The following is a 27,647-nucleotide window of genomic DNA, read 5'->3' on the forward strand; positions in this document are numbered from 1 at the left end:
CGGTAGTCTAATGCAGAGGTCCCCAACCCCCAGGCCACACACCAGGAGGTGAGCAGCGGATGAGTGAGCATTACCACTTGAGCTCCATCTCCTGTCAGATCAGCGGGGGCATTAGATTCTCATAGGAACGTGAACCCTATTGTGAACTGCGCATGTAAGGAATCTAGTTTGCACGCTCCTTATGAGAATCTATTGTCTGATGATCTGTCACTGTATATATTACATGTAATGACATATGCATATATACAGGTATACATTATATATTATAATACAATGTAATAATAATAGAAATCAAGTACACAATAAATGTAATGTGCTTGAATCATCCCAAAACCATTCCCCCAATCCACATCCATGGAAAAATTGTCTTCCACGAAACCAATACCCAGTGCTGAAAAAGTTGGGGGCTGATGGTCTAATGTATTACATTGTTTGTGGTCTTCCCAACTAGACTATCAGCTGGTGGAGTGCAGCTTCCAGGTCTTAGCGAGCTTTGCTGATACGAAGCCTAATGTAGCAGATGCTCACTTAACATTTGTTGAGTGAATTAACTGGAAAGCACTACTAATATTAAATGAGACTTGAATAATTGAAAAGGGGAGTTTGGAAAGAAACATAGAAACAAGGCTGCCTCTCTGGTACTCTCTGATGGAGGGTGGGGGAGAGAATGTAACGCACATCTGCCTAACCTTTGTTGCATCATGCATCCTTCTGAAAATCTGATGAAAATTAAGGGATCTTCCCACAGGGAAAAAGAAAATGCATCTAAACACATCACACAAAAATCTGTGCACAATTTCAGGGAATTCTCTCTACAGACGTTCTAAGGATCTATAATTCCAAGATTTCACACAGGGTGTATGGGATATATCAGAGGTTGAGTGCGTCTGAAATGATCATTTCTTCCAGAAAAAAGGAAAGTTTCACTCTATCACACATTATACAAAACTATATATTGAATACATTAAAGGATTAAGTAATTTTTTTACCAACAAAGTCTTAGGGAAAATATTTTTTATAATCTGGGAGCAGGAAAACTAAGCCATAAAAGAAAAAGGATGGGCAGGTTTGACTACACACACTTCTTTACAATATAAAACGCCAGGGACAAAGAAAAATGGCTCAGTTGGTTGGGCATAATGGCTCATGTCTGTAATCCTAGTACTTTGGGAGGCTGAGGTGGACCGCTTGAGCTCAGGAGTTGGAGACCAGCCTGGGCACCATGGCGAAACTCTCATGTCTACAAAAAAATATAAAAATTAGTCAGATATGGTGGCACACCCCTGTGATCTCAGCTACTTGGGAGGCTGAAGTGGGATGATTGCTTGAGCCCAGGAGATGGAGGCTGCAGTGAGCCAAGATCACACCACTGCACTACAGCCCTGTCTCAAAAAAAAAAAGAAAAGAAAAGAAAAGAAAAATGACAAATGTCTAAAGTGTATAAAATATGTGAAATACATAAAATCCAAGTAATTTGTATTTAGAAAATAGTGACTCTAAGTCAATAAAACAAAAAACAATAGAAAAAATGCGCAATAAACAAGAATAGACATTTCACAAACAAATGCAAATGGTCAATTAGTAAGGAAAATATGTTCAACATTTACTCATCAAGGAAATATAAAACAATTAAGTCACTCTTCTTTATCCTCCATATTGACAAAAATTATCAAGATTAAACATATCCAGGGTTGTCAAGGATGTAGAAAAAATAGATACTCCTATACACTGATGGTGGAAATAAAAATGACTATTTTTTTAGATGACCATTTGGCAGTATCTGTCAATATTGTAAATATACATACAGTTCTACCCAGAAATTTCACTGCCAAGCCTCTCTTCTAGAGAAATGCTTACACCTGTTCACAAAGAAGCACAAACAAGGTTCTTCACTGCAGTACTGTTTACAGTAGAGAATGTTAAATGTCCACCTAAAGGAGAATAACACTGTAGTTTAAAGAATGAAGCTGATCTATTTGTACTAAGACATTGCTAAATAACAAGTGTGCGTTATCATCCCAGTTACTTTCCACACTTAAATGCATACATATATTTGGGTGTGAAAGTTCGATGTACACAGAAAACAGAAAGCAGTTGTTACCTCTGGGGAGGGGAGTAAAATTCAGGGGAGATGAGAAATTAGACAATGTTTACTTTTTTGGCGGGGGGAGACAGAGTCTTGCTCTGTCACCCAGGGTGAAGTGCAGTGGCATGATCTCGGCTCACTGCAGCCTCCACCTAACAGGTTCAAGCAATTCTCCTGCCTCAGTCTTCCTAGTAGGAGGTATTACAGGCGCACGCCACCACACCCAGCTAATTTTTTGTATTTTTAGTACAGATGGGGTTTCGCCATGTTAGCCAGTCTGGTCTTGAACTCCTGACCTCAAGTGATCCACCCACCTCGGCCTCCCAAAGTGCTGGGATTACAGGCGTGAACCACCACACCTGACCCAGAAAATGTTCACTTTTTATTCTATATTCTGTTGTGTTGTTTGAACATTTTGCAGCCAAGCTAGATGGGGGTGAAGCAATTGTTTAAGGGGAACATTACACCATATTGACCAATTTCTCATTCATCCTGGCCTCTGAAATTCCTCACAGTTTTGTCTAACTTCTATTGTTCACTGACATTTCCTGTAATCCACAAATTGTGTGTGCCCTCTCTTGGTTCACACTAGAGCCTGCAGGCTCGTGTGGGCAGCCATCTCTGCCTTGGGGTCGGAGAGCCACTGCAGAGTCCTGGTGGCCTCATCAAGAAGCAGGAGACTTCAATGACACCTGAGAAAGCCCTATGTCCTGCTTCTGCCATCTATGTTGTTCTCTTTGAGGATTTTTCAGAAGAATCCATGATTCTATAAAACTGGGAAAGGTCAGCAATGGATCTATATTTGGTTGTAAATTAAATGGCATTACTTCATGACTTGGCATGTGGGTGTGAAATAGGTATGTTTATGAGAATGTTCTCTAAACTAATGGGAAACAGAAATGATAAAACAAACCAAATGATAAAATAAACTACAGGAGAGCACTGTGGTCATCTGCCATTAATCCTCAGCATCCTAGGAATCAGCCATGATCTTCATCTCTGGACTTCCTCAGGATAATCAGCTTCTAATCCATGGGAGTTTTTCCCTCACACTTACTACTGCCAGGTTGAGTTTATGACTCTTAGGATACATTTTACAGAGAATGCTTTAAATGCCTAAATAAATGACATTGTCCTGGTCCACCCCACCTACTAATCAGTTAACACTGCAGCCTCCTAATAAGTTTAAATATATGTATATCTGCCCTGGTTTGTTCCTGTGATCAGACAGTTAGATAAGTGTTTCTGATCTACTATCTTTTTCAGTCAGCCAGATATCCTTAAATATTAATGCTTTTTTTTTTTTTTTTTTTTTTTTTTTTTTTTGAGACAGAGTTTTGCTTTTATTGCCCAGGCTGGAGAGCAATGACGCGATCTCGGCTCACTGCAAACTCCACCTCCCGGGTTCAAGCGATTCTCCTGTCTCAGCCTCCCAAGTAGCTGGGATTACAGGCGCATGCCACCACGCCTGGCTAATTTTTGTATTTTTAGTAGAGACGGGGTTTCATCATATTGGTGAGGCTAGTCTCGAACTCCTGACCTCAGGTGATCTGCCCACCTCGGCATCCCAAAATGCTGTGATTACAGGTGTGAGCCACCACACCTGGCCAATGCTTCTTTTTTAAAATCGTATTTCAATGTTTATTATTTTCAAAAACCCAGATATGTTTCATGTAAACAAAAAGTATTACAGTAATATATGTTGGGGGTGATGTCCCAGCATTTAGAGTAATATCAATGTTGGCATCTTCACTTTATGAAAAGAAGACAGACATGGAAAGGCTTAGGTTCCTGAAATTCACAGGAAAACGAACTTGGAAATCTTACCAGGTTCATTATTCCCTTTGCCATGTATAGAAATGTTGGTCACACAGGCCTCAAGTATATTTCCATGGTAATCAACCCAGATAGCCCACAGGCTCAAGCCAGGCCCTGCACCCATACATAGGTATTCACCAAGATATTTGTTGGATGTTGGTAAAGTACAGCTGATGCCCCAGGCTAGGAAAAACAGAACTCTAGGCCTTTCACCTTTGTTTCTTCTCCCAGACCTGGGCCCTTTCGGGGCAGAACACTGAAGGCAGTGCATTAACATAAAGGCAAACAGAAATTTCCCTTTTTCCATGTTTAATGCCAGTTGAACAATGTGTTCCCCCAGTCTACCCCCATAAACACAGCTAAACTGTGCCCTGTGGAGAGGCACCTGTGGGTCAGATGAGCACTCTGAGTCCTATGTCACGTGTATCCAGGGCTTTCGGGCTACAGAGTGATTCATTCGAATCAGGATCCATTTTGCATGGTGCAGCTTTATGTATGCCTCATTGAAGAGGGCTTCTCTGCGCAGTGTATGTTATTATAAGTAATGCACCCACACACCACAGATTTTAATGCATCCTAGAAAGCAAATTACTGGCAACGATAAGTTATAAGACATCCCTGACCAAATTCGTTGGTTATTCATCTGAAGACCAACAAACTCAGCCTCTATTGAGCCATGAAGGAAAGAGAAAAACATCGAACAATTATATAGATATTCTATAATTGCGGGTTGGAAAGTGACTATATTGAAATACTTTCCTTAGCATGGCTTAACTGCAAAAGGTCTGGGGAGGTCATTTGGTCCAGCTACTGCCTCATCCTGCTGCAGACTCCAGGGATCCATTAGCATAGTCCGGCAGAAAGAAAAAGATACCAAGAAAATGTGTGTCTTGTTGCACATTTGACAGCTACGTTTTTCCTAGGGCTACTTCACTGGAAGTAGAACAAGATGTCAAGAATAACTTAGGAGAAGTTTTTTTAAAAACTGTCCTAGGGATATGTAAGAAAGTTGGCTAAGCCACAAAAAAAAAAGAAGGAAAACAACAGAAGGGCCCCCCTCAACCAGCTCAGATCACCCCTCACCTGGCCAATGCAGGCTGCTCAGCCAGCAGATTCCAATGCAGTAGCTGGCAGATGAAGGAGAAAATGGGGACTGGGAGCTATTTTTCTATTTCCATACTTTTAATTACTCTTAATCCATACTCCCTAGATGGCTTAATCACTAACAGGCTGAAGCTATGGTCTGGCATAACACTGGGTTAATTATGCTCTTTGGGTTACAAAGGACAGAAATAAATTCACTTAGGCTACCTCAGGTAATGAGGGTTCACTGGTCAGTTACACATGACAACATATGTGACTTCTTCCCTCTCTACCTACACACGCCCCCCGCCACTATCACCAACCCCTAATCCCCAATCTAGCTGGCTGATCCTCTCCATATTTCTCAGCTCAAATTCCAGAGTGTCTGTTTCACCAACGTAATCACCTAATTCCCACTGGCCAGAGCTTTCCCTGCCAGACCACCCTTCAAGTTACTTGCCAGCCTATGAACTGGTTGCCCGTGGGTCAGGTGGCTGCCTCTGGTCCAATCAGCAGGTACCCTCTGCACAACGTACAGTTTAGGGCTACTTCCTTCGGCAAGGCACTGTGTACCAAGGCAGCTTTCCTTAAAAAAAAGGATGTTGGGAATTTCAGGTGCATCTCTATGTCAAAGTGGCCACCAAATACTTAAGTACAGATAAACTACTGATTTAGAGGCAAGAGTCTTCATAGGAGCAGGACCAGCTTTGCAGACTCACCATCTGTGCAGTTACAAAGGGTCCCTGTGCTCAAAAGGGCCCACACTTGGGTAAATGCTGTGGCCATCTTTAAATATTACATAACTTTTGATCAGAGGACCTGCATTTTCATTTTGCACAGGGATTTGCAAGTTATGCAACTATTTCTGTATAGGACTTTTTATTACATTATAAAAAGTGAAAGGATTTTCATAGAATCAAATAATTTTGAATCCAATGATTCTTCTAAGATCATCTGCTACAAATATTCATTTGACAAATAAGAAAACTGAGATCAAAGAAAGGATAATTTGCTAAAATCCAAAAGTGAGTACTAGCAATGTCAGACCAGAAACAGATTCTTACCCCTCCAAGTCCAGACTTCTCATTCTTTCACGAGACAGGCTTTCTTCTGGTGAGGACTACATGATGCTAGTCCATTTTGCCAGGATATTTGGTAGACTACTTAGAAATTTCATAAAATAAAGGCTGATGGGCCGGGCACGGTGGCTCACACCTGTAATCCCACCACTTTGGGAGGCTGAGGCAGGCAGATGATGAGGTCAAGAGATCGAGACTATCCTGGCCAACACGCTGAAACCCCATTTCTACTAAAAATACAAAAATTAGCTGGGCATGGTGGTGCGCACCTCTAGTCCCAGCTACTCGGGAGGCTGAGGCAGGAGAATCGCTTGAACCTGGGAGGTAGAGGTTGCAGTGAGCCAAGATCACGCCACTGCACTCCAGCCTGGCAACAGAGCAAGACTCCATCTCAAATATAAATAAATAAATAAATAAATAAATAAATAAATAAATAAATAAATAAGACTGATGTTAAAACACAAATGTGGATCTTTTCTTGTTCAATCTTACAGCTTGTTTCTTAACCTTTGACTCCCTCAGAACAAATTCCACTGACAATCACCAGAATCTAAAACAAAAGCTGAGTGGCAGAATGTAAACTAATAGAATCTCTATGGAGGATCATTTGTAATAGATATCAAAATTACAATGTTCATACTCCTCAATCCCACAATCCCATCCTAGATATAGTTGCACATATGCAAAGATATGCGTGCCTAAGACTAATCATTTTGATGTTATTCATAACAGCAAAAGATTGGAAACAACCTAGATAACCAGATAACCATCAATCAGAGACTAGTTTTTTTCTTTGTTTGTTTGTTTGTTTGTTTTTGAGACAGAGTCTCACTCTGTCACCAGGCTGGAGTGCAGTGGTGCGATCTCAGCTCACTGCAACCTCTGCCTCTCAGGTTCAAGCGATTCTCCTGCCTCAACCTCCCGAGTAGCTGGGACTACAGGCACATGCCACCACACCTGGCTAATTTTTGTATTTTTAGTAGAGACAGGGTTTTACCATTTTGGCCAGGATGGTCTGCATCTCTTGGTCTCGATCTCTTGACCTCATGATCTGCCGCATTGGCCTCCCAAAGTACTGGGATTGCAGGCATGAGCCACCGCGCCTGGTCATTTTTGTTTGTTTGTTTGTTTTGTTTTGTTTAAAAAAAAGGATGATGCAATAAAATACTATGTAGCTCTTGAGAAAAAAGAAGTTAATCTAGATTTACTGATACAGAACAATTTCCAATACATCATTTCATGAAAAAGCAAAGTGCAAACCATATACAGTATGTTTCTCTTTGTGAGGGAAAGGGATATATAACCAAATATCCTACAATTATACATACACACAGAGAGAGTGGATATTTGTATATGTATAGAATTTGTCTGGAAGGACGGGAGATGGTGGCTACACCTGTAATCCCAGCACTTTGGGAGGCCAAGGTGGGCAGATCACCTGAGGTCGGGAGTTCAAGATCAGCCTGGCCAACATGGCAAAACCCCATCTCTACTAAAAATACAAAAATTAGCCAGGCATGGTGGCATGTGCCTGTAGTCCCAGCTACTTGGGAGACTGAGGCAGGAGAATCACTTGAACCTGGGAGGCAGAGGTTACAGTGAACCAACATTGTGCCACTGCACTCCAGCCTGGGCAACAGAGTGAGACTCCATCTCAAAAAAAGAAAAAAAGAGAATTTGTCCAGAAGGATATACAATAAAGAGCAACTGTCTCTGAGGAAGGGACATGAGGGACTCAGGAATGGGAATTGGGCGGGGGACGGATTTGTATTTGGTGTCCTATTGTTCCTTTAAAATTTGTACTATGTGCACAAATTATCTCTTCAAAAACTGGTTAAATTAGTGCCTGAAAGAGGACCCCATGATGCTGCCAGTATTGTATCATATCTACAATAATAAGCAACACACTATTGCTATCATTTTTGCTAAAGCTTTTGTTGAAATCGTGCATATCAAACTTAGAGACAAAGGAAATTAAACGTAGTTAAATTAGACTTTAAAAACCAAGTCTCTCCCCCTCCCTGCTCTGCTGTAGACAAAAGGAAAAACCTGAAAAGTTTTCAAAACCTGAATAATCCATTGCTTGTTTAGTCATTGGCACAGCTGCGTGATACAATGGAGAAAACGAGAAACGTTCCCAACTCTTCCTTTGGAAATTTGCCAATATCATCTCCAAAGTATCCTTCAGACGTTATCCACTTACGTTTTTACAGTGCACCTACCAGCAGAGTTCCTAAGCACTTTAACAAGAGCTGTATCTTGAACCAAAAGCATGAAGGGGGGACACAAACCTCAATATTGCCCTAGTTTTGCAAAACATTTGCCTCGGGTGACAGCAGAAAATGAAGCTTAGTCCTTCTGATTCCTAGCTAGGAAAGACAGGAAATGTGTTTCTCCCACATATTTTCCTTGTTGCTTCAATTCCACACATTCTATAGTTATGCAACCCCCATGTGGTGGATCAAAGATGGCTACAAATTCTTTGACACTCCTCTCCTATGGAGAAGGGATCTGTTTCCATTAGTCTTGATTCTGGGCTGTCCTGTGACTACTTTGACCAATGGAGTATCACAGAATTGGTGCTATGCCAATTCCAACCCTAGTCTCTAAAATAACCAGCAGAGTTCTGAGTGAACCTCTATGTGAGAGTCCAACTGGCCTTCTAAAGAGAACATATAGAGATACTCTAAGACTGCATCAAGAGGGAGAAGGGCCCAAAGCCTGTCAGCCATTTCTGTCAAGACAGTAGGCATGTGAGGGAAGCCATCTTGGATGCTTCAGCTCACACCAGACCGTTAAGTGACTCCAGTCAATGCCATGTGAAGCAGAAGAATCACCCAGCCAAGCACTGACCAAATTCCTGACCAAGGAACTTGTGAGATAATTAAAATGTGGTTTTAAGACACTAAGTTTTCGGGTAGTATGCTATGCTGCAGTACATAACCAAGACACCACACTATCAAAACTTAAACACTAGCGGCCGGGCGCAGTGCCTCAAGCCTGTAATCCCAGCACTTTGGGAGGCCGAAACGGGCAGATCACGAGGTCAGGAGATCGAGACCATCCTGGCTAACACGGTGAAACCCCGTCTCTACTAAAAAATACAAAAAACAAGCCGGGCGAGGTGGCGGGCACCTGTAGTCCCAGCTACTCGGAGGCTGAGGCAGGAGAATGGCGTAAACCCGGGAGGCGGAGCTTGCAGTGAGCTGAGATCCGGCCACTGCACTCCAGCCCGGGCGACAGAGCGAGACTCCATCTCAAAAAAAAAAATTAAACACTAACATCTGCAAAACCTTTTTTACTCAAAATTCAATCTTTCCTGAATTACCTTAGATTATTGATAGAACAATCTCATGCCAGGCAGCCACAGCTACTCAGAGAAGGGGCCAGTTTTAAGTTAAGACAACAGAAGAATTTTCTAGCACCTCCAGAGATAAGTCTCCATTGGCCAGAACTGCCAGACAGAACTCCAGAGATCATGGCCAGGGAGCCTGGAGTTTCTCAGCTCACACAGGACCAACATTTCTCAGGGTGTCGTTTGACCAGCCCCAACCACTCCAGTACTCTGCGCACGTCCACCAACACCATGTCCACCACCTCATAGGTGTCACATGTGATTATTCCTGGAGGTAGGTTAAGAACCAGACCCTCAGCCAGGGGAGGTAGCTCATGCCTGTAATCCCAGGACTTTGGGAGGCCGAGGCAGGCAGATCACTTGAGGTCAGGAGTTTGAAGTCAGCCTGGCCAACATGGTGAAACCCCATCTCTACTAAAAATACAAAAAATTAGCCAGGTATGGTGGCCTGCACCTGTAATCTCAGTACTTGGGAGGTTGAGGCAAGAGAATAGCTTGAACCCAGGAGGTAGAGGTTGCAATGAACCGAGATCGAGCCACTGCACTCTAGCCTGGGTTACAGAGCAAAACTCTGTCTCAAAAAAAAAAAAAAGAACCAGACCCTCTACTCCAGCCCTTGCCCTTTCAGGCTGGGCTGAGAGAAGGAGGGCTAAGTCTTGGAAGGAGAGATTCCTGGATTAACTTCCTCAGCCCACAACGACTGGCAGTTGCCACCCACTCCAGCCATGTGCCTGTTCTCACCCACCCACAGGGTTGCCAAGGCCTGAGGGAGGTGGCACTGGCAGAAACCATAATTAGGGATTTCATCATATACTTTAGCTAGAATTGAGAACAAATTCTTCCTTACAACATGCAAATCTATTGTTCGACTTTCAAATATCCAACTAACTTTCAAACACATTTTTGGGAACCCATTAGATACGTAAGTAAGACACTACCTCTTCTGAACTGTAGACATGGCCTTGAAATTCAGACAAGAGCATTTCCAGGGTTGACACAATAATGGAAGATTCAAAAAACACATGATGAAAGAGAACAAGGAGGTCAGCAAACATGGTCCAGCAAGGTCCAGGTTGCGCCAAGGCAACCATAGACCCAGAAGCTATGAGGGAAGGAAAAGGGGAAGTACAAAGAGGGTCTTCATCCCTCCTGTGTCCCTGGCTTCAAAGGAGTGAATTCCCATTCAATTTCATAAAAGACTTTTCACCATTGCCTATATAGACAAATTAAAGCAGCAAGTTGACCATCTGAATAATCTATTGTGATAGATCAATGTCTGGATATTACTGGGGGAGAAAGGTGTTTGAGCTCTGAGCTTTTTCAAATTTTAGGATTTTCCCAAATTATCTCAATGATTTTTTCCACCCTTCACTTCAAACAAAATATTTAAGGAAATGCTATTTCCATAGGATTCTTGGGTCATATCTATACAGCCACAGCCAAGGGAGGGGCACAGGAGGGAAGAAGGAGGGGTAGAGTCACCCAGATTACCTGTCTGGTTGCTTAGACTGGTCCAATTTCACTAAGAATCACACAAACCTCTTCATTCCTTCTGCTTTGTTCACCTGACCTTTTTCAATTTCTTTTTCCTTTCTCCATTACCCTAAGGGAGTAATCTAGCCACTCTGGCTTTCTTTGCATGCAAAATCTAACAGTTCCTTCTTTCTTCTTTCAGATAAAGGCAGTCTTGGGGAGGGGAAGAGAAAAGCGCCTGGCTTCTTCAAATTAGCTCTGAAATAAAAGTCACTGCCAGATGTTATATAAAAGGTGACGTAATCCTAAAGTACTTCATTACATATGCAGCTCTGCTCTTCAGCCCAGGAGGAGTTTATTACATTTTGTCGATCCCATTTTCTATACCCACATCATTTTTACATAATTTTTCCTGCCTGACAGACATCTTCACATTTTCACAGCAACCCATCAAGATAGCGTTACAACAGCACAGGGAACCAGGTTAGCAGTTTCAATTCTTTTCGTTTTCCTAATAAATTCTTGGCTCATAGTGAAATAGATGGCCATGGCAAATGCATTAAGATCAAACTTCCTGCCTTTTTGTATTGCACAAAATTTAGAAGAAAATACACCATTTGTACCAATGAAGTATCTAGCTACTGAGATGCTTTAAGTGCAAACACTGAGAGACACTTCCTCCCACTTGCCAGGTGCTAAGCATCCTTCCCTGTCTCCCTGGGCACTCATGGCCCCACTGCCCCCTGATGGTAAAAAGCAGCAGTGCAGGCTGGACCATTCTTCAAGGAGGATTGACAGACTGGAGTGGACGGTTCAAAGGCATTTGCCTTAAAGGTCAGTGTGAGAGGCCAAAGACACTGAGCTTTTAGTTACTACTCAGAAACAAACTTATGCAACTCAGAATTCCAGTGGGATAAGAAAATGTCTGTGAGTCCCACCCCAGGGAAACATACATAGAAGGAAATTTCATCTTTAGAACCTCCTTCAGATCTTAAGGAAAGATCCCTGTAAAAATGAACTTTATGTTTTTAAAAAGTAATTACAAACTTGGAGTAATGGAGGTTCTATTCTTTTATAAGAGTGGGACTTGAATATAGGAGAAGGGGAGATATAAAGGCTTCATGGAGGAATTTTGACCCCCTCCCTTCCACCCCCACCCCCCACTGCCCAGAAAACAGAGGTACTAGCAACTAGCCCCAAAATAAATGTATCTAGTGTCATAATTTTATCCAAAGTCATTACATTCCATAGTTCTACAAGTAGTTTGTTTCACAGGTTCAAATTTTCTTCTCCTCTTTAAAGCAGTTTTTCTTTATATCAAAGTAATTCATGCACATAGTATAAAGAGTCAAACTGTTCTACAGCAGTCCAAGCAGTCCCTACCTCCTGTTTCCTGCTCCAGAAGGCAGATACTTTCAGCTCTTTTAACTGAACCATTTACGTTTTACCTCTATATCTCTAAATGGCATGTTCATGTTCCTGCCTCTTGATTTTTTAGTTTAAGCTTCATATATTGACTTTGCACTATGGAAGATGACTTCATAAGTACCCCCACACACATGCGCAACCCCACCACACATATATACTTTCCAGTATACTATAATTTTGGTAAGAGCAATAATCAATATTTATGGAACTATAACTATTAAATTATTGACCACAAAGCCATGCAGTATATCCTGTTCACCTTTCCTTTTCTGAACAAGTTTATATTTTCCCTGGAATTAAAAAAAAATAAAACAGTCTTTTCTTCACATGCTACTTTTTTGTTGTTGTTTGTTTGTTTGATTGTTTTGAGACAGAGTCTCGCTCTGTTGCCCAGGGTGGAGTGCAGTGGCATGATCATGGCTAACTGCAGCCTCAACTTACTGGGCTCAAGCCATCCTCCTCCCACCTCAGCCTCCCAAGTAGCTAGGAGTACAGGTACATGCCACCACTTTCAGCCAATTTTTTTTTTTTTTTTTGGAGAGACAGGGTCTCACTATGTTGCCCGGGCTGGTCTCAAACTCCTGGCCTCAAGCAATCCTCCCTCCTCAGCCTCCCAAAGTGCTGGGTTTACAGTTGTGAGCCACTGCGCCTGGCCTATGTGGCCTTTTTCCATGTGTGTGTCTGTCTTCACATGGCATCTCTGCTCTACGTGTCTCTGTCTCTGTGTCTCTTCTCTCGTTATAAAGACACCAGTCATTTGGATTAAAGGCCTACTCTACTCTTGCATGACATCATTTTTTTTTTTTTTTTTTTTTTGAGACGGAGTCTCGCTGTGTTGCCCAGGCTGGAGTGCAGTGGCCGGATCTCAGCTCACTGCAAGCTCTGCCTCCCGGGTTTTTACACCATTCTCCTGCCTCAGCCTCCCGAGTAGCCGGGACTACAGGCGCCCGCCACCTCGCCCGGCTAGTTTTTTGTATTTTTTAGTAGAGACGGGGTTTCACCGTGTTAGCCAGGATGGTCTCGAACTCCTGACCTCGTGATCCGCCCGTCTCGGCCTCCCAAAGTGCTGGGATTACAGGCTTGAGCCACCGCGCCCGGCCGCATGACATCATTTTTAACTGACTTCGTAATTATGTCTACAAAGACCTTATTTCCAATAAGTCACGTTCCCAGGTACCCAGAGTTAGGACTTGAACATATCTTTCATTGGAGGTGGCAGGAGAGCACAATTCAGCCCACATTGATCTTCACTAATTTATCCCCAACTCTGCCCAGTTGTCTAAGTCTCCTCTGAGTATATTCAAACATTATCTGTTTTCTATCAATCAGGTTTCATTTTCTGTGTCAGTTCACTCTCAAATGGGCTTTCTCTTTATAACTGGCTACAACTACAGCACATATCCTTTCAGGTTCAAGTGGAACAACAGGACATGTTTCTCCCTCAGTAGTCTCATTGGCTCCCCAGGATCACACGCCAATCTCCAACCAGTCACTACAGGCAGGAGAAGACCACACGCACGTGACTTAAGCGCGGGTTATATGCTCCCTAGATAGAGCTGGGCATAAGACCAGCTTTATTTTAGTAAATGACCTGAGCCTGGAGAAGAGAGGATTCCATAAAAGGTGGATGGATGGATACTGAACACCAAAACTAAATTAGCATCCACTACTGCAGCCTGTTAGAAAACACTTTAAGAGGGGTCATGTTCTCCCCAAGACTGGAACACAGATTTCGTCCTTCCAGAGAATTTCATAATAATCTCTTCCTTCCGGGAAGTTACGGGAAGCAAAAAAGATATTGAACAAAAATTACATTCAGATCTACATTTTCTCCTTTTTCTGCTTTTATAGAGATTAATCTGGTAATATCTGAGGGAGAAAGTACATGTCACTTTAGTACATTTTTACATCCTAAAATGTTTGGAGAGAAGGTACTTATTATCCCACATACAAAATGTCATACACACGGAGGGAAGTATCCTCTGGTCAAATCCCCGTGATATCAAATAGAATGACGCAGAAAATAAAAATTTCCAGCCAGGCGAGCAATAACCATCCTGTTCATAAAAACGCTCTCCTGCTGAGATGCCACAAGAAGTTTTCTTCAAATGAGCTTTCACACTGCAATCTAGTTGTCCAGCATCATCTCTTGCCATCTGTGAAGAGTTTGGGAAACAATGGCCTCATTCCCGTCTCCACCTGACAGCATCTGCCTCTGTGAAGGAGTTCGGAAATGGTGAACTTTGAGTTTTCTTTCCATCCGTTTTCCTATGTTTTTTTTTTTTTTTTTCCTGCTTTTGACCCAATTTTTTACATTTTTGAACTACAGATCACAAACTTTAAACAGTCACCTTATTCACTGGAACAGATTGCTTGAATCTAAGAAAAATTAACCATCTTTTCCTGTCAGAACACTTCGATCAAAGCAAAACAAAGAACATAAGAGCTAAGATGACAAAATCGATAAGAAAAATAGGGGAAAATGGGAGAGGATGGAGTCAGAAGGAAGCTAGGAAAAGAGAAAGCCAGAGAAACCAAGGAATAAAAAAAAAAGTGGATATGGCTCAGAACCATTTAAAATAAAATTTTTAAAAGTGGAGGGAATAAAAAAAGATGGGAAAAGCCCTAACCTAGGCTTAAGGACCTGCACGGTGGCCAACCGCTCCACCCCAACCCTGTGCACCTGTCTGGGTGGCCTCTCTGGGCCTCAGTCTTCCCCCACTGGGTGGAGTGACCCAACACATCTCCTGAGCCCCTCCCATTCCAAGACACGTGATCTTGAGTCCTCCACAAGGGCTATGGAAGAGGTGGGAGCCACCCACTCAGTTAACACTCACATGGCGAGTGCCTAACCGGGAGGGGCACCACCTGTGTGGGGATGACGATCGAGCAGCCCGTTGTAGGGGCTGGCTTTCACGCTGTCTTTGCCGACAGAGCTGTCTTCTGCTCTCTGAGATCAGAGGGAGATCTAAGTGCTGGACGTAAAGCTGCCAAACCAGCAGGCCCAAGGGAAGCACTCTAAGCGGAGTATTTCCTAAAAACGCCGCATTGAAAATGACAAATCTTGACATCCCATTCCCAGAACCCATCACCTCGCCTCCCCTGGAGTTTTAACGGTTTGAAAAACAGTGAGCTGCCTATTCCAGGTGATGGTAGCAACAGGGCCTAATTCCCAGACCAATGCCCTCAACCAAATACAACAAAGCAGAGATACAAGCTCTTTTACAATTTATTCTCTCTTCTATTTGCTGTGTCCCTGTATGTAAGCTCCTGAAATTTTCTAAAGTATTGAGTATTGAGAAATTGGGGCCAGCAGTGATTTTCAACCCTGAGACATTCAACTCGGCTAGAGAGGGGTGTGTGTGTGTGTGTGTGTGTGTGTGTGTGTTTTACGCAGATGTCTAGTCCCCTTCCTTATTTAATTGGTCTAATGGGGGATCCATGCATCAGCCTTTTTTAACCACTTCCCACGTGATTCTAATACGAGGCTAGTGTGAGAACCACGGGGCAGAGGGATTGCAGTGTTTCCAGGGGGTTCCAAGTAGCAGGCAGAGCCTCAGACACATCTGCTTTACATTCCCGTTGTTAAAAACTAATCACTCTTAGCAGAAGGGAAATTCCACCCACAATAGCAGTAGACGCAGTGTACTTTGGTCTGTCTTCTCTATCCCTCATAGAACCTTCCCCAAGCAAGCAAGAGTCCTAGAAAGCTACCGAATTCTTGCTAAACCAGCGCCATTTTAAACTTAAAGTTGACATCGCCACATCAGAACTTACACTAATAATCTATGTACCGCCACGTAAGGGAATGTATTTCAATGCCAAGCTCTTCTGGTTCTGTAACATATTCATCGACAAAGCTACATCTTAGGGTAGTAGAGAAACTAGAGTCAATGCCCATATGTTCCTGAATATTAATCTTTCTCCAGCATTCCTAAAAGTCTGCCTCTCTATGAAGTTTAAAAGAGCTATATCCCACCAGGTACAGTGGCTCATGCCTGTAACCCCAGCACTTTGGGAGGCCAAGGTGGGCGGATCACCTGAGGTCAGGAATTCGAGATCAGCCTGGCCAACATGGTGAAACCCTGTCTCTACTAAACATACAAAAATTAGCCGGGCGTGGTGGTGCGTGCCTGTAATCCCAGATACTTGGGAGGCTGAGGCAGGAGAACCACTTGAACCTGGGAGGTGGAGGTTGCAGTGAGCCAAGACCACACCACTGCACTCCAGCCTGGGCGATGGAGTGAAACTGTCTCAAAAAAAGGAAAAAAAAAAAAAGTTATATCCATTTCTTCTGAGCACTATCTCACGGTGAATTTTTAAAGTAAATTATCTGACTTCCATGGCCATCAATTTCCACTTTTTGAAATTTGGCAATGATAATCCTAACTGTAACCTTCCAACCACATATTTGGCCCTTACAACGTATCAGGTACCATATTAGGCACTCTAAGCTCTAGTATCTAGAGATGGAATAACCCTACAAAACAAGCACCATTTTCCCAAGTTTTCAATGAGATGCCTCATGGCTAGTAACCATTAGAACTGGGATTTAAATTCCAATCTGCCTGGCTCCAAAAACAACAATCTTTTCACAATGCTCTGCTGCCCACAGAAAATCTGTTGGAAGGTCAGTAACACAACAATGAAAGTAAATATTTGTATAGCAAATAACAAGCATCACCCCAACGTTCTTTCCTACCCTGAGCCAAAGAAAGGCATTTTAAAATCCCAGCCTTCACATCCTCAATCATGTCAAAGAAAAGTTTGTAAAGCATCCAAGTCCTTTGAGAATGGAAATACTTCCTGGTTAATTTGTGGGGTGTGTTATAAAGTCACTTCCAAATTGTTGTGTAATCAGGTCCTATAGACATTGAATCATTATGACCAGTTGAGTGGGAACCGGAAGGTCCAAGAGACAGATGGACATATTTTGCAGTCAAGTAGGAAAGAAAATTTTCACCAAGCAATGCCAATTCCTATGCAGGCCAGACTCCCTGAGAAGGAAAGGAGATTTTGAGCATATGTCAGGAATATTTATTCAGCCACATTCAAAGCCAGATACGCTCAGTCCCTGCCCTCCCCAAGCTTTCAGTCTAATGGTGGGGTATTAACCAAATAATCTCACAAACATGATTATGTGAAAAGTGCTAGGAAGGAAAAGCACAGTATTTTTTGAAGGCATATAGCGGAGCACTTGATCTAAAGGGAGGGCAGGGAGCAGTCACATATAGGGAAGAAAGCCTTCCCTAAGGAATTTTTATTTTCTCAATAAGAGTTAACTATTCCCAAGTTAGCTGATGATACATTCTGGGTTACATAACAATGATGGCCAGACATGATCTACTGTGCTACCTCTACTTTCTTCTTTTTTTTTTTTTTTTTTTTTTTTTTTTTTTTGACAGAGTCTCACTCTGTCACCCAGGCTGGAGTGCAGTAGCGCAATCTCAGCTCACTGCAACCTCTGCCTCCCGGATTCAGGCAATTCTCCCATCTCAGCCTCCAGAGTAAATGGGATTACAGGCATGCACCACCACACCCAGCTAATTTTTGTATGTTTAGTAGAGACGAGGTTTCACCACGTTGCCCAGTCTGGTCTTGAACCCCTGGCTTCGAGTGATCCTCCCGCCTGGGTCTTCCAAAGTGCTGTGATTACAGGCGTAAGTCACCGCACCTGGCCACACCTCTATCTTCAAAGCCATCAACCAGGCCCATAAGATAATGAATATGAGCCATTCAAGTTGTCCATACCTCCTGAATTTTCTGGCCTTCTCCTCTTCCAAGGCTTGAGTTTCTAGATTTTAGTCTTAATGACATGGATCCACACCCCTCCCTTTTCCTGCCCCCACTGTTCTCCTCTTCCTCACTCTTAACACCCAGCCTAACAACTGCATAGCCATGAGCTAATGGCAACTGTTCCATACCTCAAAGACAAGAATATTAGGGTTCTTGCCAGGCTTTTTGGAAAAAGAAAGTTGACCACAGCTCTCTACAAGCCAAGTGAATTGACTACGTCCTATAACATTTGGTCAGCTACATCCAGCCAGGCTTGCCTTACGTAAGCAAGGAAAAGCATCATCATAATGTACAAGCCCCTACCTTATTGGGTATGTTATACAAACACTGGAGGGATGTTGTACTTCGAATATTTAGATCCCAGTAGAGTTGGCCGTTCTCACAGAGACAACCCAGACTTAAAGAACGACTGTCCTTCTCTTCTCAGTTATTAGTAGGCAGCAGCCGCCTCTCTATCCCTTCCAGAGTCAGGAAAGGCTATTATCTGCCTCATGGATTTAGTGAAGCAAATAGAAGTTTGATTTCTTTTCAGATAAAAGAGATGATGCAAATGAGAATTTTATCTTGCATGGAGGAGTGACAAAGTAGGAGAATGAATCCTACTTGATTACAATCTTCCATCATTCTGATTTTATAATTACTGAATGGAATCAATCAGCTTTCAATTGTTACCTTGGTGAAAGATTAAAACATCATTACTTGTCCTACATATTTCACACTTTAGCAAATTTTAATAAACGGAATGCATAAGGAATGGTTATATTATCTTTCATGATATTGGGATGCTAATGACATTTCTATTGATTTTAATTCACATTTGTTGGTCAAAACGAGTCATTCTCCAGTGACGCATGGCATCCTATAATCAACACTAACAAATGGAGACCACTGAACATTGAAATGGCCCAAATGAAGTCATTAATCAGAAATATCGTAAGATGATTGCCAAAAAACTGGGGAGGTCTTCTCTTCCCAATGAACATCTTTTACAGTATATTGATTCATTTGTAACTTTTGCACATTGGTGATTTCACTATTAAAACATTTTTAGGCCGGGTGCGGTGGCTCAAGCCTGTAATCCCAGCACTTTGGGAGGCCGAGATGGGCGGATCACGAGGTCAGGAGATCGAGACCATCCTGGCTAACACGGTGAAACCCCGTCTCTACTAAAAATACAAAAAACTAGCCGGGCGAGGTGGCGGGCGCCTGTAGTCCCAGCTACTCGGAGGCTGAGGCGGGAGAATGGCGTAAACCCGGGAGGCGGAGCTTGCAGTGAGCTGAGATCCGGCCACTGCACTCCAGCCTGGGCAACAGAGCGAGACTCCGTCTCAAAAAAAAAAAAAAAAACATTTTTAAATACGTATATAAGTAGCATTTCAAAAAGGCAAAATTGGGAGCATGTCAATTTATCGATGGAGGGGATCATAGGCACCTCCATATAAAAGGTGAAAACAACTCCTGAAGATCAAATAACTCTTCCTTAAAACTATTTGAGTCTGGAAAATCTGTAGCCCAATATGGAAAAAGGCCACACAGAATTATCAGAAAATGTTAAACAGAATAAGAATTAAGGGCGTATGCCAGGCGTGGTGGCTCACGCCTGTAATCCCAGCACTTTGGGAGGCCAAGGCGGGCAGATCACGAGGTCAGGAGTTCAAGATCAGCTTGGCCAACATGGTGAAACCCCATCTCTACTAAAATTACAAAAATTAGCTGGGCGTGGTGGCGGGTGCCTATAATCCCAGCTACTTGGGAGGCTGAGGCAGGAGAATCGCTTGAACCCAGGAGGCTGAGACTGCAGTGAGCCAAGATCACGCCACTGCACTCCAGCCTGGGTGACAGAGAGAGACTCTGTCTCAAAAAAAAAAAGAAAGAATTAAGGGCATAGGTCTTGTAGTTAGATATCAGGGCGTCAAATAACTTTGGCCACTTTATTTGTGTGTGCCTCAGTCCTCTCATCTGTAAAATAGGGATAAAATAATAATACCCACTTCAGAGTGCTCTTCTGGGGATGATATGTGATCACATTTCAGCATACTCCAGTCAAACTGCATTTCCACGATTAAAAACAGCATTACATTTCACATGTGTGGCATTTTATTTTGATTCTCCCAAATTCTCTGTTTAAATTTTTTGCAATTCTTCTCAATAGTTAGTAAATTGGACCATACTTCTTAGGAGGCTGATCAACCATGGGAGGGCCAGGTATGCAGAGTTGAGACCTGCAAGAAGTAAAGAGTAAGGGTGATAAGGAGATGAGAGAGAGCAAACTGTTAAATGCTCGACAGTGTGAACCTTCACCCCCACAGCCCCAGTCTTTAATAGTCCTATAAAAATCATGATAGGCCAGGCACAGTGGCTCACGCCTGTAATCTCAGCAGTTTGGGAGGCTGAGGCAAGCAGATCACCTGATGTGAGGAGCTCAAGTCCAGCCTGACCAACATGGAGAACTCCCATCTCTATTAAAAATACAAAATTAGCCGTACATGGCGGTGCACGTCAGTAATCCCAGCTACTCGGGAGGCTGAGGCAGGAGAATCACTTGAACCTGGGAGGCAGATGTTGCGGTGAGCCGAGATCCAGCCTGGGCAACAAGAGCAAAACTCGGTCTCAAAAAAAAAAAAAAAAAAAAAAAAAAAAGTCATGATAAATGCCCTCTGTGGAATTCCATTTCTTGTAAAAGGTAGAAAAGGCAATGTATTACTCTGAGAGGACAAAATATAGACAGCCCTGGAAATACATGAGAGTGGAAACCAGGGATCCCAGTTGTATAAGCGCAAGGATCTGCAGAGATTTGCTGTAAGGGTGCTGGCAGCATGTGGGCTTGAGTCTGCTTGACTCTTCAGGAGACAGGCAGTGGAGGGATGACAATGCAAGTCCCAGGTGACACCACCAGGATTTCAATATAAAATCAATCCCTCAAAAGTCCCATTTTCTCAATTTTATATTCAATGGACTTCCTTTCCATTTGGGTTTTGAAAGAACCTCATGACACCAATTCAACACACTGTTCTTCAAATTCCAGTTAAATTCATTCTGCCATCCTTTTTAATCAGCTTTTTATTATCCCACATCTTCCTTTAAGATTATTTGAAGCTATCAACTATTGAGAATTTTTTAATCAAAGTGCTAGGTCAAAGCATCACTTGTATCTGATTTGGAAAAACATTGTGTAAGCCATTCCTGCCTTGACCACAATGATGACAAATACAGTGGTTATTGTTTATGGAGCACTTATTATGAACCAGGCATCATGCTAATTGCTTTACTTACACTATTATACTTAACCTTCACAACATTCAGACAAAGTAGTTCCCGTTATTAGAGATGAGGGAACTAAAGATAAGAGAAGCACTTGTCCAAGGTCATGAAGTTAGTGGTGAAACCAGGATTAGTTCATTCCTTTAGCAACTATACATTAGGGGTATAATGTATCAAATAGCCACTTTAAAAAAAAATCTAGATTAAAGAAAAGAGAAATGCAGTTATATTTTTTAAGTATATTATCCACAAGAGCAATGCTCTCAACAAACTGAGAGCAATCACAAATAAATAGAGAGCTTCATATCAAAGACCTTGGAGTAGATTTTGTTTTTTAAAATGAACCACATCCATACTTCCTATCTGACATGCCCTTAGTGTAATTTTAACTGTGCTCACATCAAGATATGGTGGTCTAGTTTCCCTTCCTTGTATCTAGGAGAGCTTATGACTCTAATGCAAGTGACACTAGGTACTTCTAAGACTAGGTCATGAAAGGTTCACAGTTTCTACCACGTTCTCTTGGGATGCTGCTCTTGGAACCTAGCTACCATACTATGGGGAAGATCAACTATCAAGAAGCCAGCTTCAGATGTTCCAGCTGACATCCCTAGCTGAGGTCTCAGCCAATAGTGAGCATCAACCTGTAGACATATGAATGAAAGAGCCTTTGGATGGCTTTAGATCCCAGTAAACAAGTTGTCCCCCAATCTGCAAGTCTTTCCAACTGAGGCCCCATTCATCGTGGAGCAGAGATGAGCTGTACCCACTGTGCTGACTCAACCCTTCTGAATTTCTGACCTACAGTATCCATAAGCATGATAAAATAGTTGCCATTTTACAACAAATTTTGGTGGTATGTTACACAGCAATAGTATCTGGAACAGCATTCAACAAACATCATTGGTGTTTACTAGTTAAGCACCAAAGAATAAAAACATAAAATTGCAGGTAGCCTAGAGAGTCATGTTCACTTTTTCCTCAACTTTGGCCAAGTTACCCTTAGGTTCTTCCAAAAAGAAGAGCCTCTAAAGCTTAATGGAGAGTTTCTGAAATATTCATTAAAATGATCATGGTGGATACTACATTAAAGTAAGAAAAAGGTTTCTGGTATGATATTAAGTAGAAAGAAAGGAGAATGCCAATTTTCCTTCATGTTATGATTACTCTGGGTAAATGTTATGTATGCACATAGAAGAAAAGTCTAGAAGCCAATATGGAAGCATTAAGATAATTGATCTGTTATTATAGTAAAATCTTATAAATTTTTTTCTCACAATAGACATGTAACTTCTGTATTATAGATGGTAAATATGTTAAAATAAAATCATCAGAGAAAGCAATTGGACAAAGTTTCACGTTCCTCCTGGAAACTCATTCACATGACTGGAAACAACTTTCTTCATTACCTGGCGCCTCTCTGCCTCACTTTCTTTTCCCATAAAATGATGATAATAATAATAGCATTGATTTCATACGGTTGTTGTGAGAAGTAAGTTAATTTGGTAAAGCCTTAAACAGTGCTTGCTGGGTGTGGTGGTGCACACCTGTAATCCTTGCTCCTCTGGAGACTGAGGCAGGAAGATTGCTTGAGTCCAAGAGTTCAAGACCAGCCTGGGCAACATAGCAAGACCTTGTCTCAAAAAAAAAGTTGGGGGATGCAGGGGGTCATGACACATGGAGATTAATAAACGTTAGCTTGTGTTATTCTCTAATTCAACTTCTAATAATGTAGATTGAGGTTATCTCTGTTAATTCTGCCTTTAATTCCCAAACCCTGCCACCAACAAGCACAAGAGGATGGGACAACTAGGAATCAGGAGATCTTCGTCCTGTGTCAAGTAAGGAAAGGAGCTGTGTGACCTTGATCAAGTCTCTTGGCCTCCATTTCCTCTTGTGTAAAATGAAGCTTATGCCTACTTTTTTGAGTTCTTATGAAAAACAACTGATACAAATGTATAAGAAAAGATTTGGTCAAAATCCAAAACACATGTTATTTGTCTTTCTTCTTATTTTATCAACTGTATTAGTTTGCTAGGGCTGCCTAACAAAGTACCACAAACTGAATGCTTACACACAGAAATTAGTTGCCTCACAGTTCTGAAGTTTATAAGTTCAAGATCAAGGTTAACAAGATTGGTACCTTCTGAAGGCTGTGAGGAAGATTCTGTTTCCTGCCTTCTCTTCTTCTAGTGGTTTGCGACCATTTTTGGCATTCTCTGGCTAGTAGACACATCACGCTGATCTCTGCCTTAATGTTTACCTGATGTTCTCCCTGTGTGCCTATCTATGTCCAAATTTCCCTTGATTATAAGGACACCAGTCGTATTGGATTAGGGCCCACTTTAATGACCTCGTTTTAACTTGATTACCTCTGTAAAGATCCTATCTCCAAATAAGGTCATATTCTAAGGCGCTGGGGGTTAGGACTTCAGTATATGAATCTGGGAGGGACACAACTGAACCCATAACATCAATGAAGACACGAGGATCTAAAATGGGTAGCGAGGTCATTTAGGGAGAGCAGGACACAAATCCAGCAGACGATGACAACTTGCTTGACGTGAAGAGAGAAATGTGCGAAACACGTCTTCTGAAATCCCAGACTAAGCAACTCTGGCTGGATCACTTTATGAACCTCAAATTCATCCCAGATTCATAAATCCTTGAAGAAAATTCAAGCCAATTTTGGAGTTTCTGACAAGCTCCAGAGGCTGAATGGATCAGGCACAATTTCACTTGGTATTTAGGATTATTGAGTCTAACCTGAAACTTAATGCAAATTCATGGAACACAAACTCTTTAAAAATTGAATAGATGCAGATACAAAGGGCTTCATCTGCCATCTGGACTGCACATGCTGAATATGGAGGTTTTTCCATCTCAATAATATGGGGGAGGCAGGGAGAACTAGGCTGGCAAGATCTCCCCATCACCGACTGTGCAACATAGTACATTTGCCACTCCTGTGAATTTGCATTATTTCAAATAGTGCAATACACAAAGTAATAATAATAAAGTTTCACTTTGTGACCAAAATTTAAAACATATGAATCTCCTTAGATGCGGAAATTTGTCAAAATTTGCAAAATTTCAAGGTGGGCAGGCTGGGAAGTTTGTAAGCTGTGTTTTTGTTACTGCATTGGAAAGTGTCACTTTAACGGGTTACAGAAATACCTGCCATCGTTAATCAACAGGCACTGTTGTGCATGCACAACCACACCTCGGCCAGTGGTATTAGTGGCCATTGGGGTCTTATTTTAAATTTCACAGTGGTTAAGAATTAAAGTCTTTTGAATAGTCTATAACAGTGTCATCCAACAGCTCATATAAGTGATGGCCCTACTGCTGAAAAACACGCTAGAAAATCAATAGCTGTGAACTGGAAGTTAAATGTGATAAAAAATTATGAGGAAGGCCAGATATCAGCCTTGATATGCTCTATTGTTAAATTAAGAGGGAGTACTGTGTAAATGATGTAAGGCTGAGAAAACAAAGGCAGTTAAAGCAAAAATAGACCACAAGAGGTGTGGGATTTTGCACTTTGAAGACACATCCCTTCTACTTTACCTCTATTTCTATGGGAAAATTAACTTGAAATTGTGCAAGGTTCAAATTAGGCAAGGTCTTTAGGAGCATGTCTTTTGAATTAAAGACCACCATCCCATATTTTCTTAATAACTTTAGTGAAACATAATTTATATGCCATAAGATTCACCCCTTCTACATGAATAATTCAATGATTTTTTAATAAATTTACTTAACTGCGTAACCATCCACATTGTCTAGTTTTACTTTTTTACTTTTTTTTCTAGTTTTTATTTTTATTACACCAGTAAGATCTCTCAATGCCCACTTACAATTAATCCTCATTCCTCCCTCCAACCCCAAGCAACCACTATTCAACTTTTTCTCTCCTTAGATTTGCTTTTTTGGACATTTCACACAAATGGAATCCTACAATAAGTGGGTTTTCTGTCTGGCTTCTTTCCCTCAGCATGATGTTTTTGAGGTTGAGCATCCATGTAATCGCATGTATAAGTATTTTGTCCCTTTTTGTTACTGAATAGCATTCAATTACATGGAACCTGTAGCAGTTTTTTGTTGTTGTTGTTTGTTTGGTTGGTTGGTTGGTTTGGGTTTTGGCTTAAAATTAGATGGCCCAAAAGTATAGTCACTTCTTACTATGCGTCAGATGTGGCTATGAAAATGTGTGGTAGATACTAATCAAATATGGCCTCCAACAATTCTTCCCCTCTCTGTATACGGATTAAGAGGTGGAGTCTATTTCTCTTCCCCTAGAATCTGGGCTGGCCCTATCACTTGTGTTGTCCAAAAAGATGTAGCACCAGCTGGTGGGGCATGGTGGCTCGTGTCTGTAATTCTAGTACTTTGGGAGGCTGAGGCAGGCGGATAGCTTGAGCTCAGGAGTTTGAGTGCAGCCTGGGCAACATGACAAAATCTCATCTCCACACAAAATTTAAAGAAATTAGCTGGGTGTGGTGGCATGTGCCTGTGGTCCCAGTTCCTTGGGAGGTTGAGGTGGGAGGATGGCTTGAGCCCAGGAGGCAGAGGTTTCAGTGAACCAAGATTGCACCACTGCACTCCAGCCTGGGCGACAGAGCCAGACTCTGTCAAGGGAAGCGAAGGGGAGGGGAGGGGAGGGGAAGGAATGGAATGGAATTCTGGGACTTCTAAACCCAGACCTTAAGAGAACTGCAAATTCTGCTTCCTCCTCTTAGAAGCCACCTGTCATGCTGTAATGAAGCTGGGGCTACCCAAAAAGGTACGTTGAAGTCCTAACCTCTGGTACCTATAAATGTGAGCTTATTTGGAAATGGGCTCTTTGCAGATGGAATCAAGTTAAGATGAGCTTACTAGGGTGGGACCTAATCCAGTTTGACTGGCATCCTTATGAGAAAAGGAAAGTCATGTGAAAACAGAGATGCACGGCAAAAATGTCACATAGTGACAGAGGCAGAGATGAGAGTGATGCAGCTGCAAACCAAGGAATGCCAAGGATTGCTGGTCACCACCAAAAGCTGGGAGAGAGGTACAAACCAGTTCTCCCCCAGAGCCTTTGGAGGGAGCATGGCTCTGTTGACACCTTGATTTCAGACTTCTGGCCACCAGAACTGTGAAAGAATCAATGTCTGTCATTTTAAGCCATCCAGTTTGTGGTGTTTTGTTAAGACAGCCCTAGAAATTAATATCCCTGTTCAGGAGCTGGGATTTTACTCAGGGTGCAAGAGAAATGCCTGGAGCTCCAAACAGGGGTGTGGCATCATTTGATTTGCACATGGAAAATGCATGTGTGTGGTCTCAAGAAGAGCTGATCAAATAAAACAGGGAAGCCAACTGGAGGTATACAATGTTGGTGACCATAACCAGCGTGGTGACAGTGACCTTGGAAATGCACAGATTTGGAAATTATTTTGGAGACAGATCAGCAGGACTTGCTGGTGGATCAGAAGTGAAGCATGAAGGAAAGAGGCCTCAAGGACACATATAGATTTTTGGATGACATCTAAGGTTTTTGCCAATTCTCAAAGCTTATAGCATCCATGAGAACGGTGTTTCTTTGTCTGGAGATGCCATAGATGAATTCCTGGATGATGTCAGGAGTGAAAGTGGGAGCATCAAAAAATGTCACCCATCTTGGCCCCACTGTTTGGTTACCACTGTGAGCCAGTGCTGGCTGGTCTCCCTCAGTCCAGCTGCCCAAAAGTAACAAATAATCCCTTCATGTCTGTCTCATCAGTAAATATCTTCTCTTTTGAAAAGAAGAAGAAGAGGAGGATGAGGAGGAGGAAGAAGAAGAAGAAGAGGAAGGAGGAGGAGGAGGAAGAGGAGGAAGAGGAAGAAGAGGGAGAAGAAGAAGAAGAAGAAGAAGAAGAAGAAGAAGAAGAAGAAGAAGAAGAAGAAGAAGAAGAAGAAGAAGAAGGAGGAGGAGGAGGAGGAGGAGGAGGAGGAGGAGGAGGAGAGGAGGAGGAGAGGAGGAGGAGGAGAGGAGGAGGAGGAGAGGAGGAGGAGGAGGGGAGGAGGAGGAGGAGAGGAGGAGGAGGAGGGGAGGAGGAGGAGGAGGAGGAGAAGGAGAAGGAGAGGAAGTAGTTGAAGTTGTTGAGGCTAGACTACTGGATAAGATATCACAGGGAAAAAGCTCTGGACAATATGAGGCCATCTTGGATGTTCCGCTCCAGCCAAGCTCCCAGTTGAATATAGCTGCATGAATGACCACAGCTCCACCACATGGAGCAGAGACACCACC

At 42.3% G+C, this 27,647-nt stretch overlaps 1 long non-coding RNA gene across 1 annotated transcript in view; it reads right to left on the reverse strand.

Annotated features, from left to right (window-relative positions):
- The window catches only part of LOC102115920 (uncharacterized), a 175,533-nt gene extending 164,439 nt beyond the window's left edge, over window positions 1–11,094 (reverse strand). The window contains exon 1 of the long non-coding RNA XR_012413709.1: window positions 10,913–11,094. This is a non-coding gene — a long non-coding RNA (uncharacterized lncRNA). The remainder of the gene's footprint in view (window positions 1–10,912) is intronic.
- Window positions 11,095–27,647: the final 16,553 nt, after the last annotated feature.

This window comes from Macaca fascicularis, chromosome 6, assembly GCF_037993035.2.
Source record: "Macaca fascicularis isolate 582-1 chromosome 6, T2T-MFA8v1.1".
NCBI lineage: Eukaryota > Metazoa > Chordata > Mammalia > Primates > Cercopithecidae > Macaca > Macaca fascicularis.